The following is a 10,669-nucleotide window of genomic DNA, read 5'->3' as shown; positions in this document are numbered from 1 at the left end:
TCGTTGCTTAATAAACAGTTTCCTACAATATCAGTGACAAAAACAGCAACAACATTTGCAATAACTATGCGTACAATAACATTTTGCAAGGACATTATAGCCAACTATTGACTAGTGTCAAGCCCTCTACAAATAGTCCCCATGACAAGAATGATGCTGCTATTCACGTAAGGGTGTGTGCGTGTGTGGGTTTTTGTAATCTCCCCTTGAACTTCTTGAACTTTTAACTGCTGCTGGGCTTAAGTGTCAACTTGCCCAAATCGTTAGTTTACATAAATGTTGGTGGTCAAAGAGATACGCAAGTACAACAAAACAAAGCTCTTCACATTACTAAAGGATGCACAGCTCTTGGAAAGGATAACGAGCATTTATAGCAGTTCATGGTTGTAATGGTGTTCACGGCCGTAAAGAAAATCTTTGAATACAGAAAATTCATAGTAGTGTTTTCACCATTATTGTTGTGTAATTTGTTTCCATTTTTATAATTCACCTATGCACCATTACTCTCCCTTTATAACTCAACTAGCCCTTTCTTGCTTAGAGAAAATTGTTGATGTGCCATATAAAACTTCGTACCTGATGGGATATAACCACTTTTCTGACTCACTCTAAATATTTGTTAAAAAAAATAATAAATTACCAAGTGTCATATCTTGCATTTAAAGTCCACAGAATATTATTTCGAATACCTTTTTTCACTTAATTTCTTTGAAATAACAAATTGCCCGTAACGTCTCAAGTAAATTATGACTCGAAAAATATGAATACAAAATAATATTACGTTGAACCGTTTTATGATAATGGCATTTGTATCGTAAATCTACGGCTTACGATTATTCAATTTTAGATGTGTATATACATACATACATATATTTACACATATGCCGCTCGGAGAAATTTAAAGCTGTTATTGAAGTTTCGATGTATTTACAAACGGCATCACTGCTTCATTGCGAATTTAAAAGGCCCGTTATATTATTTTGGCAACTAAGTAATTGCGGATTCAATCATTGCGGAGCAAAAAAAAATTTTCATGGATATAAATAAATTTATTCTGTAATATATTCCCCATTTTGATCAATAAGCTTTTGCCATCTTTCAGGCAGCATCATAATCCCACATTCATAAAACTTCTGTTTTTATTAGCAAAAAACTGAATCAGGTACGATTTGACATCATCATCATTATTGAAATGTTTACCATTCAAGAAGTTTTGTAAAGATCGAAACAAAAAGTAATCAGATGGTGCAAGATCAGGACTATATGGTAGATGTGGCAAAACATACCAACCAAGCTCCATTAATTTTTGCCGAGTGACCAAAGATGTATGTGTGGCATTGTCATGATGGAATACAATACTTTTTCGATTTGTCAATTCGGGCCGCTTTTCTTCAACTGCATTGTGTAATTTCGTTAGTTGTTCAATGTAGACATCAGAATTGGTCGTTTGGCTGGGTGGTAAGAGTTCAAATTAGACAATTCCTTTGTAATCCCACCAAACTGATCACAAAACCTTCTTTCGATGGATATCAGTTTTTCCTGCAGTTTGAGTTGGTTCACCTGGCCTGCTCCCCGATTTTTTCCCCTTGACACTGCCGTTCTTTTAAGGATTCGACACCATGAACAGCACATAACTTTTTATGAGCTTGCAATGCAGTGTTCTCTTTGGGGAAATAAAAAAGCAAAATATGACGAAAATGTTCCTTTTGATTTTCCATTTTTCAACGAAGGCCAAACGAAAACTACGCAACCGATCAAAAAATGTTTCTTACTGATTGACAGCTGAATTGCCAACTGTCAAATAACAAAATGTGTTTTACATTTGTACTACGGCTGCAAACCTAAAAATTCAACTGAAGCCATCTATGAGTGAAATCCGCAATTACTTAGTTGCCAACCCAATATTAAGTTGTGTTATTGGTTGCACAGATTCGGTCATTTTCATAAAGTGTAATTTTTGGTACCCACTAATAACATCTATTAAAAATATGAATTTCTTTCAAATATGGGTCATGCGCCGCATTGCACAGTTGAGGAGCAGCGGCTTGTTGTCAAATACAAAGAAAAATCGTACAAATTTATGGCTGAGTCACTTGGGCAGTCCGAAAATTTTGTTCTAAATGCCCTTTCTCTTCATTTTTTGTCGCATTGAATAAGACTGGTCAATATGAATTTTGAGTCTGAGTTCTGTACGTCTGATTTTGATTACTTATGCCTGATTACATAAGATTTGTTGAAAAAGTCCAAGCACTCAGTCAGGAAGACCATTGTACATACTACAGACGGATAAATTACAGTGGAAATTATAGAGAGACAGACTGGACGGGAAAATTGGGTTGAGGGCACTCTTTGTCAAATCTTTTGGATTCATTGATAAATCTTAAGAAATCCGGTAGAGCAAGAGGATGAACTTTATAGATACTCAGTAGAAGTATATCGCAACCCAACAGCCTAAGTCTGATTATGGACAGCTACAGAGAAAATACTCAAAAATCACTTAGCTACTCTGGATACTCATGAGTCCAACTCAGACCAACTACTTCTATGGGTAGACCTCATGAAGTCGACAATCCATAGTTGAATCGATGCAGAGTTGACACCTAGAAAGGGTTCAGGGCCGAGTGGTATGCTTGCAGAGGCTTCTTTAGTCAGCTTATCAGCCAACTCGTTTCCTGTAATACCATAATGTCCAGACATCCAAATAATACAAGCTTCGTGATGTTTTGCAACACTGTTCAGTTTTGTTTTAAATTCACCGACTAATTTCGAAGAGCAGCGAGGGTTAGCAGACCTAATTAATGAAAGAAAAAATATTTTTATCTAATAAAGTTTGCAGTTGGATCGAATGCTCGAAGAGCCGCCTAATCAGTTATTTTTATGGCCAAAGTTTCTAAGTCACACATTAGGAAGGGCTTGATGATGGACTGATGAATTGTGGCTTTCTTTTATTCACCAAGATAGAGGTGCCCACTTGCCAACTCAATTCGACGACTGTTAATATTAACGGTACTAGTGCTGATTCCGAGTGAATGATCTACCTGAAAATTGTGACTGTCAACGTGATTCCTGTAGCAGGAATAGCTCTATTTATTTTACTTCAGGGTATACTTTGCCTTACTCTAATTCACCTTCAGACCAGTTTAGTAAAGGCTTAAGTAACAACGTAGCTTTCAACGCCGGTGATGTCAATTCAGCATTCTTATAAAAAAATGGTACTTTAGCGATTTAATTCTGCAGTATATATTCTTTTTCAGCAACCAATTAATTAAGGTCACTCTAGCGCGAGTCACTCTGCTTGAAATTTCGTTTGGTGTGAAGCGCCTCGGAATTGTGATGGAGCTGCTGGTGCTGCTCGAAGCTGTGCCGGGATACCAAATTCGGGCATGTCAGTATATGGGTAATCCCTTTCGGCATTCAAAGGCTTCTTTATTATCAATAAAGAGATGGTGCACAAACACTTTTCTTAATATCTGGTGGATGGCACATTTAAAGTCAAAGTCATGAGATCCACATTAACGATGGGCTTAAGACTTTCACAAAATACCTTAAATACCTTATTTGTAGGCAAAGATTACAGGATTGCCCTTCTGGTGGGTTGAGCACAGTACACGCTAAATTTTTCCGAGAAGTTTACATATGCACAGTACCAGTTCCTCGCCACCTTGTGTGAATAATTCATCTGCTAATTAAAAATACCACCAATGTAATTATAAATGATTTCACACAAAAGTACGAAATTTTCCCATTTGTAAATTTGGTTGGACATATACATCAGGCAATAGTTAATAAATTCGCCTCTTCGATACCCTTCAAATATGAAATACTTCTGGCCAATGGCAGATAAATTTGCAATCACGTTTTTTAAATTTCAAACGCATTATTTCAAGTTCGTTAGCTTTCAGAATATCAAATACGATATCATCCACAAGTCAAACATAATCGAGAATGCAAAACATTGAATACAAGTGCAATAAAAGGTAGGTATGTATGAGTAGTAGGGTGAAGAGTGAAGGTGGGGGTGTAGAGTGGTAGGCTGGTTAAAGTGTCGCAAAGCAAACATAAATCGCAAGTGAAACCAATGCGACTGGACAATACAGTTTGCAAGCGTTTTAAACAAAGCTGACAGTTTGCAATTTATGCAAATCTTTTTTGAGGGAAAATTAGACGAGGATTTGTTTTTACAATTGGCTGCGTAGGAAAATATGTAAAGCTGTGGAAGTGAAGGACTTTGTGTTAATGTGGCACTTTTCGTTTAGAGAAAGCGGGGTTCGAAAATAAAAAATGCTATAATCTGAACTACAGATAGATAGGAGGCTGCCGAACCCATCGCACTGCACCTATGGTAGCAATTTAAACAAAGAAGACGAAATCCATTTTTTTTTTATTTAAAATTGGAAAAGTAACGAATTACAATCACAATGATTTTAAAGCATTAGCGGCTAGGCCATTAGCTAATTTTTATTAAGATAAAATGCATGAAATAGAAAAAGGTTTTTCCAATAGCGGTCGCGCCTTGGCAGGCAATGCAAACCTCAGAGTGAATTTCTGACCTGAAGAAGCTTCTCATAAAAATCAGTTTGACGTGCGGAGTCGGCTTAAAATTGTAGGTCCCTCCATTTGTAGAACAACATCAAGACGCACACCACAAATAGGAGGAGGAGCTTGGCCAAACGCCTAGCAAAAATTTATGCGCCAATTATTGTTTTTAAATAGATGAATGGCTTAGGTGTTGTAGCAAACCATTGAATAGTGGGGAGATATTTTCGGGATTAAAATATCCGCACTGAAAAGCAATGAACCAACAGAGTACATTACTATCATTGCAGGCACTGCGTTAAATTCACGTCTTGGTTATACTTCTTATTTCTAATTAGAACTGGATAGCAGGTAGAAAACCATCGAGTGGCCCAAAACTATTTATTTCCAATTATGCCTACGCAAATGTGAACCAAATCTAAACTTAAATACCATATTTTCAGATATATATAAAGAAGAAAGTGCATTAAATTGATATCAAGCAGTAAATACATTCTTTTTAGTTTCGGTGCCTGCGAATATTTTTATTGGTACGTATTTCTTTTCGTGTAAACTATTTGAACCAAATCGAATTGTAAATAGATTTTTAGTATTTTGGGCTTTGAAAAAACTTAAAAGCGGAAAAACGGTTTTATCTTCCTAAAAGTCATAAAGAAGCCTTCGCAAGTATTGAGAGAGCAGCAAAATGTATGGGTTTAGAAAAAAACAAACCAAAAATAAAGGGCTAGTTTCAACTACATCGGACTCTGTCAGGCACAATGTGGGTAAAATACTAAAAATCGGTGACTATGGTTTCGAAGTACTGAAGGAATTTAAATATCTTGGTGTAGTCATTAATCATGACAACAAAATTTCTGCAGAAAGCGGCCACAGAATTCTTATGGCCAACCGCTGCTATTTTTCGCTTGTAAAGAGTCGCCTCCTAGACAGAAAAACAAAGATTTCACTGTATCACTCAATTATAATTTTCATCTTGCTTTACGGTAGTGAAACGTGGACACTCAGAGATACAGATAAACAGAAGTTGCTGATTTTCGAGAGGGGAATTCTGTGTGGCGGAAACGCTACAATCATGAATTCGAAAAACTACATGCGCACCCATCTATGATAAACACAATCATGATCAACAGATGGGAGATGGGCAAGTCACATATTGCGGGCTAACACGGGTTACCTCAACAAATACTCTTCGGTAAATGCCAGAGACAGAGAAGAAGGAGCCGCCCCCGCTTAGATGGATTGACAGTGTAGAAGAAGATGCAGGCTTCTTGGGATTTCGGGCATGAAGGGCACAGGCACGAAGCCGAGACAATTGGAGGCATATGAGTATGCTACAGCAGGCGAAGACTCGACCAGGGTTGTTCTGCCAACAATGGTGATGATGATGAAAGGAAATAAGTATACCAAATGAGTTATTTAAAAATATATATATATACGAGGCACGTTTGAAAAGTCCGTGCAAGTCACAGAGAGATTGCACTACTGGCGCGTATTAAGGTTATGTTTAGTTAGTAATATCTGTTTCAGCCAGATCGGTATATTTCTTTGTATTTGGCATTCGTTTGAATTGAGGAAGTCGAATGATTTTCCTTTTCCATTAAGACAATGCACCAGCTCACGCCTCAAGTCGCAAAATTAATGGAAATAGGGTTCCAACTCGTTTCACATCACCCATGTTCTCCAGACTTGGATCCCTCGGACTGCTATTTGTTACCCAATGACTTGCGGGAAAAAGATTTTATTCAAACGAGAAGGTGTTTGCGAACGGCTATTTTTTAGACTTAGAACAGCATTGGGCGAACTATATAAGCCTAAAAGTGTATAAATGGAAAAATAAAAGAGGTTTACACCAAGCAATTAAGTTGTTTTTATATTTGCAAAGACTTTTCAATTGACCCTGGTATGTATATGGAAAGCGGTTCAGCATTTTTTGAGCCAGCCCGTTTCAGGCATTTGTCGTATAAGCAATTCTACATAACAGTATAAAAGTTGTCAAAATCGAGCTTTCCACTTTACAAAACCAAGTCCTCCCACCTCGAAGATATTTGCCAAATTGTCAACACAAAATATTTACTACTAAGAGTTTGATACGATCCCTAGAAATCAGGAGTAACAGCACACATTTAAATATAGCCAAAAATTAAACTTTTTTCCAGCAAACTTCCCATCCAAATAGGCAAAAATTAAGAGTGGTGAGAAGTAAAGACAAAAATGGCCAACAGTTTTGTTGCTGTCAATGATATTTTCATTAAGTTGACATCAATTTTCTCAGTCGATAAATCCGTTGTGTACACCCACATTTACAGAAATCATTACTTTTATGTGCACACATAAATACATATACATATGAACGTATGTATGTAAGTATTTTTACTTTTATTTTCATTTTGTTTTATTTTTTTTATTTTTTTTTTTTATTCAAATACAGAATGAAAAATGTGCGAGACTTACTGCGAATCAAATTAAAAACACAGCTGGTCCAACGGCCATTGGTTTCGATTGACAAACACAATACAAGAGCCATTCGCCGACAGTAATCGACCGCTGGCCACAGTCTGGCCGACAAGTCTGGTCATCTTAATTGCAGGCAATGCCCAAAAGTACACCGCTATAACATGGATGGCTGATTGTTCGTTGCCACGTTTGGTTGGTCGTCGGTGTGGGATACAAAAGTGTAGTGGTCATGAATTAAAAATGGCTTAAATAAAATGGAATAATACATGCAATAAAAAGTAAAACGAGAAAGAAAAATAAAAATAAAAAGCGAATACAAAAAACACAACGAATGCGTTTACAAGATATACAACACAAAATGACCACCGATCACAACATGATGAGTAACCAAAAATGGTGTTTATTAAACGACAACTGGCATACTGTGATTTATGATGTTTGCTTGCGATACACGGAGTACAAGTAAACTGTTGTAGAACAAATATACCTACATATATATATTCGTACATATATAATTACATATATTATATTTATGATATTAGTGCATACATTCGAACACATATAGTTGCCATTGCAATCTTGGCCGAACATCTGTTCTGAACGTATAAAAATATACAAAACGATATTGAAAACTACATATATAAGTATATACATATGTAAACATCGCTCGTTAGCTAGAAGAACATCATAACTCAACAAATCAAAAGCTCGAGAAAAGTAAGTAAAAACACGTATCCATCTAATAAGTTACAGCTTGAAAATATTTCCATGGATTTCTTACACAGCTTAAGAGAAAAGCTGGAGGTTATGCCTGCACACTTATCTAAAAAAAAGGTTTTTTGGGTTATGTCGTCCTTCCAGCAAGCAAGTGAAATATATTTTTTCATATTTTTTATAAGCAGTTTGAGTTTAAATAACTGATCTCATCATAATAACTGATCATAAAAGGTCTTTCAAAAGACACGCCTAGTTGTTGTTTTAAAATAAAACATGTAAAAGTTTAGATTCGTTGAGGTTTCACCATTTTTATCCAAAATAGCAATTATTAATAATTATATGTGAAAACTCACATCATTTGAATGTTCACCATACGCACTTCTACAGGTAAAATTCGCCAGTTAATTCATGAATGCCTAATTGTTGAGTGTCGAGATGTTGAAGCAATATTCTCAACAGAATGTCCAGTTTTTGGTCTGTCAGTCGTTATTTTCTCAGAATCAGTTTCTTGAAATTCTCAAGAACCAGTTTCTTGAAATTCGTCCACCAATGTTCGAATTGTCGACTCGTTTGGACGATTATATATGTATAGGTATAATTGGCGCTTACACCCCTTTGAGGTGTTTGGCCGAGCTCCTGCTCCTATTTTTGGCGTGCGTCTTGACGTTGTTTCACAAATGGTGGGACCTACCGCAGTTGCCGAACGTCAAATGGTTTTTTTATAAGGAGATTTTTCATGGCAGAAATACACCCGGAGTTTTGCCATTGCCTGTCGAGGGGCGACCGCTATTAGAATAAGCTTTTTCTTCAATTTAGTGTTTTACGGAGATTCGAGTCGAATACACTTCGAATTCTGAATGGTAGTCACGTACCAATACATTTGGCTACGACGGCCGGACGAATATTTCCATCAAAATAAAACGAATTTTGTGATTTTCCACTTTCCTGATAAGTTTCAATAATTTTAACAAAAATGCAAAATTGTGCATCTGTCAACTTGACAAATGTCAAAGATGGAATAAGAAAAGGTACGGTCTAGGAATTATCCATTACTGGCATCTAGGCTTCACTTTTGAAAGACCCTTTACATACACATTTGGTCATATTATTTACTTTGAGACTTAAGAATGTGGCCTATCCGGTTAAAATAAAGGGTTTTCCAATGGTCGGATGTTTATTTCATTATAAAGAAGAAGGTTTGCCGTTAATAGTGGAAAATAATATCAGGCAAATGAACACCACGACCACGCTTACAGGCCAATATCCTTTTCATGAAAGTTTCCATAACTAAATTGCAAAGTGGCTGCCCTTTGTCCTCGATAGTCTTACGAATTCCATCATTGAGGTCTTGAATCGACCCTGGGCTGCTGGCGTAGACCTTCTATTTCACGTGGTCCCAAAGAAAAAAGTCATAGCGGGTTAAATCACAAGATCTCGATGGCCAATAGTGATCACCTCTTCGAGAGATAACACGATCCGGAAACTTTTCCCGTAAAAGATCAATGGTTTTGTTACTTGTGTGGCGCAGCGCCGTCTTGTTGAAAATAAACATTGTCCAAATCAATACCATCCAATTCCGGCCATACAAAATCGTTAATCATCTCTCGATGGGGCAATCCATTCACCTGTAACAACTGTTGTTGGAAAACCCTTTATAATATTTTTGTCTATAACCAATGGGCTGAAAAGTTCGGTGTCTAACACATAGATGCGACTAGTTTTATTGCATTCACTACTTTTTCAGTTTGTGCTAACCTTAGAAAAGACAGCTGTTAAAATTTCATGATATTCTCTGCATTAGTTCGTGAGTTATTGGGCTGAGAGTGACGCTACTTTTGTTATTCTCAAAACAATGGATCCAAAAGAATTTCATTTTTTAATTTTTCACTGATTCTTAATGGGAAAAATACCATTCAAGCAAAGCGACAGCTTGATAAGTGTTATGAGGACTCCACTCCATCAGAAACAATAATAAAACGATGGTTTGCAGATTTCAAACGTGGTAATAGAGACACCGAGGATGCACAACGCAGTGGACGTCGAAATAAGGCGGTAACACCAGAAAACATCAAAAAAATCCACAAAATCGGTTTGAATGATCGAAAAGTGAAGTTGCCTGAGTCAGTAGACATCGTGAAGATATCAAAAGAATGAGTTGGCTTTATTTCGCTCTGTTCAAAGTGGGTGCCGCGTTTGCTCACTGCTGACCAAAAACAAGAACTTGTTGAGGATTCTGGGCTGAAACTGAGGCCTATTTTGAGTAAAAAAATATAAATCGTTCTGCAAAAGTTGTACTGAAATGTTAAAGCGGCGCTGGATGAATAAAGCTAATTTTGAACAAAAACAAAAACGTGTTTTCTTTTTTAGGCCCGGGACTTTTCAGTCTATGTGTTAAAACTCTTGTTTTAAAAGGCTTTGAATTAGTGATTAATGAGTATATCTCATAAAGTTATACTCGTATAATGCCAGTTATAAAATATTTCACGTGGTAACACATTGTGAAACCACGGCGCCATATACGAAACATATTTAATCACATCAAAAACCAAATTTCAAGGCAGGCATTTGGACAACGCATTGAATATCACCAAAAGCACTAGCACTGCAGCCTCGCTTGAAAATTAAAATGAATAATTTACTTTTAATTAGCTATGCGCTGCAGAACCCGAAAAGGCGTAAGAATTTCAACATTCTGTTAAAATCGTACGAGCTCTGTGTGCCTATTAGTGTATACACTTATTTTAGTGGGTTAACGCCACAGTAAGTGAGCTAGAAAAAAATTATTCAGCGGTGTGGGACTTTATTATTTATTTTAAAAAGCTGTGATGTGTGGTGGAATTATAAATAATTGCGAGCCATTTGCGGCACTTGTGCTTCAGTTAGTTGAATATTTTTGCATGGACTGGGAGGTTTATGGGTCAAGTGCGGCTGTGCAGCAGCACTATTTCAGTATTTATTGTCA

Source organism: Anastrepha ludens, chromosome 4, assembly GCF_028408465.1.
Source record: "Anastrepha ludens isolate Willacy chromosome 4, idAnaLude1.1, whole genome shotgun sequence".
Classification (NCBI taxonomy): domain Eukaryota; kingdom Metazoa; phylum Arthropoda; class Insecta; order Diptera; family Tephritidae; genus Anastrepha; species Anastrepha ludens.
The sequence above is the reverse complement of the archived record's forward strand: the minus strand, read 5'-3'. Positions refer to the sequence as shown.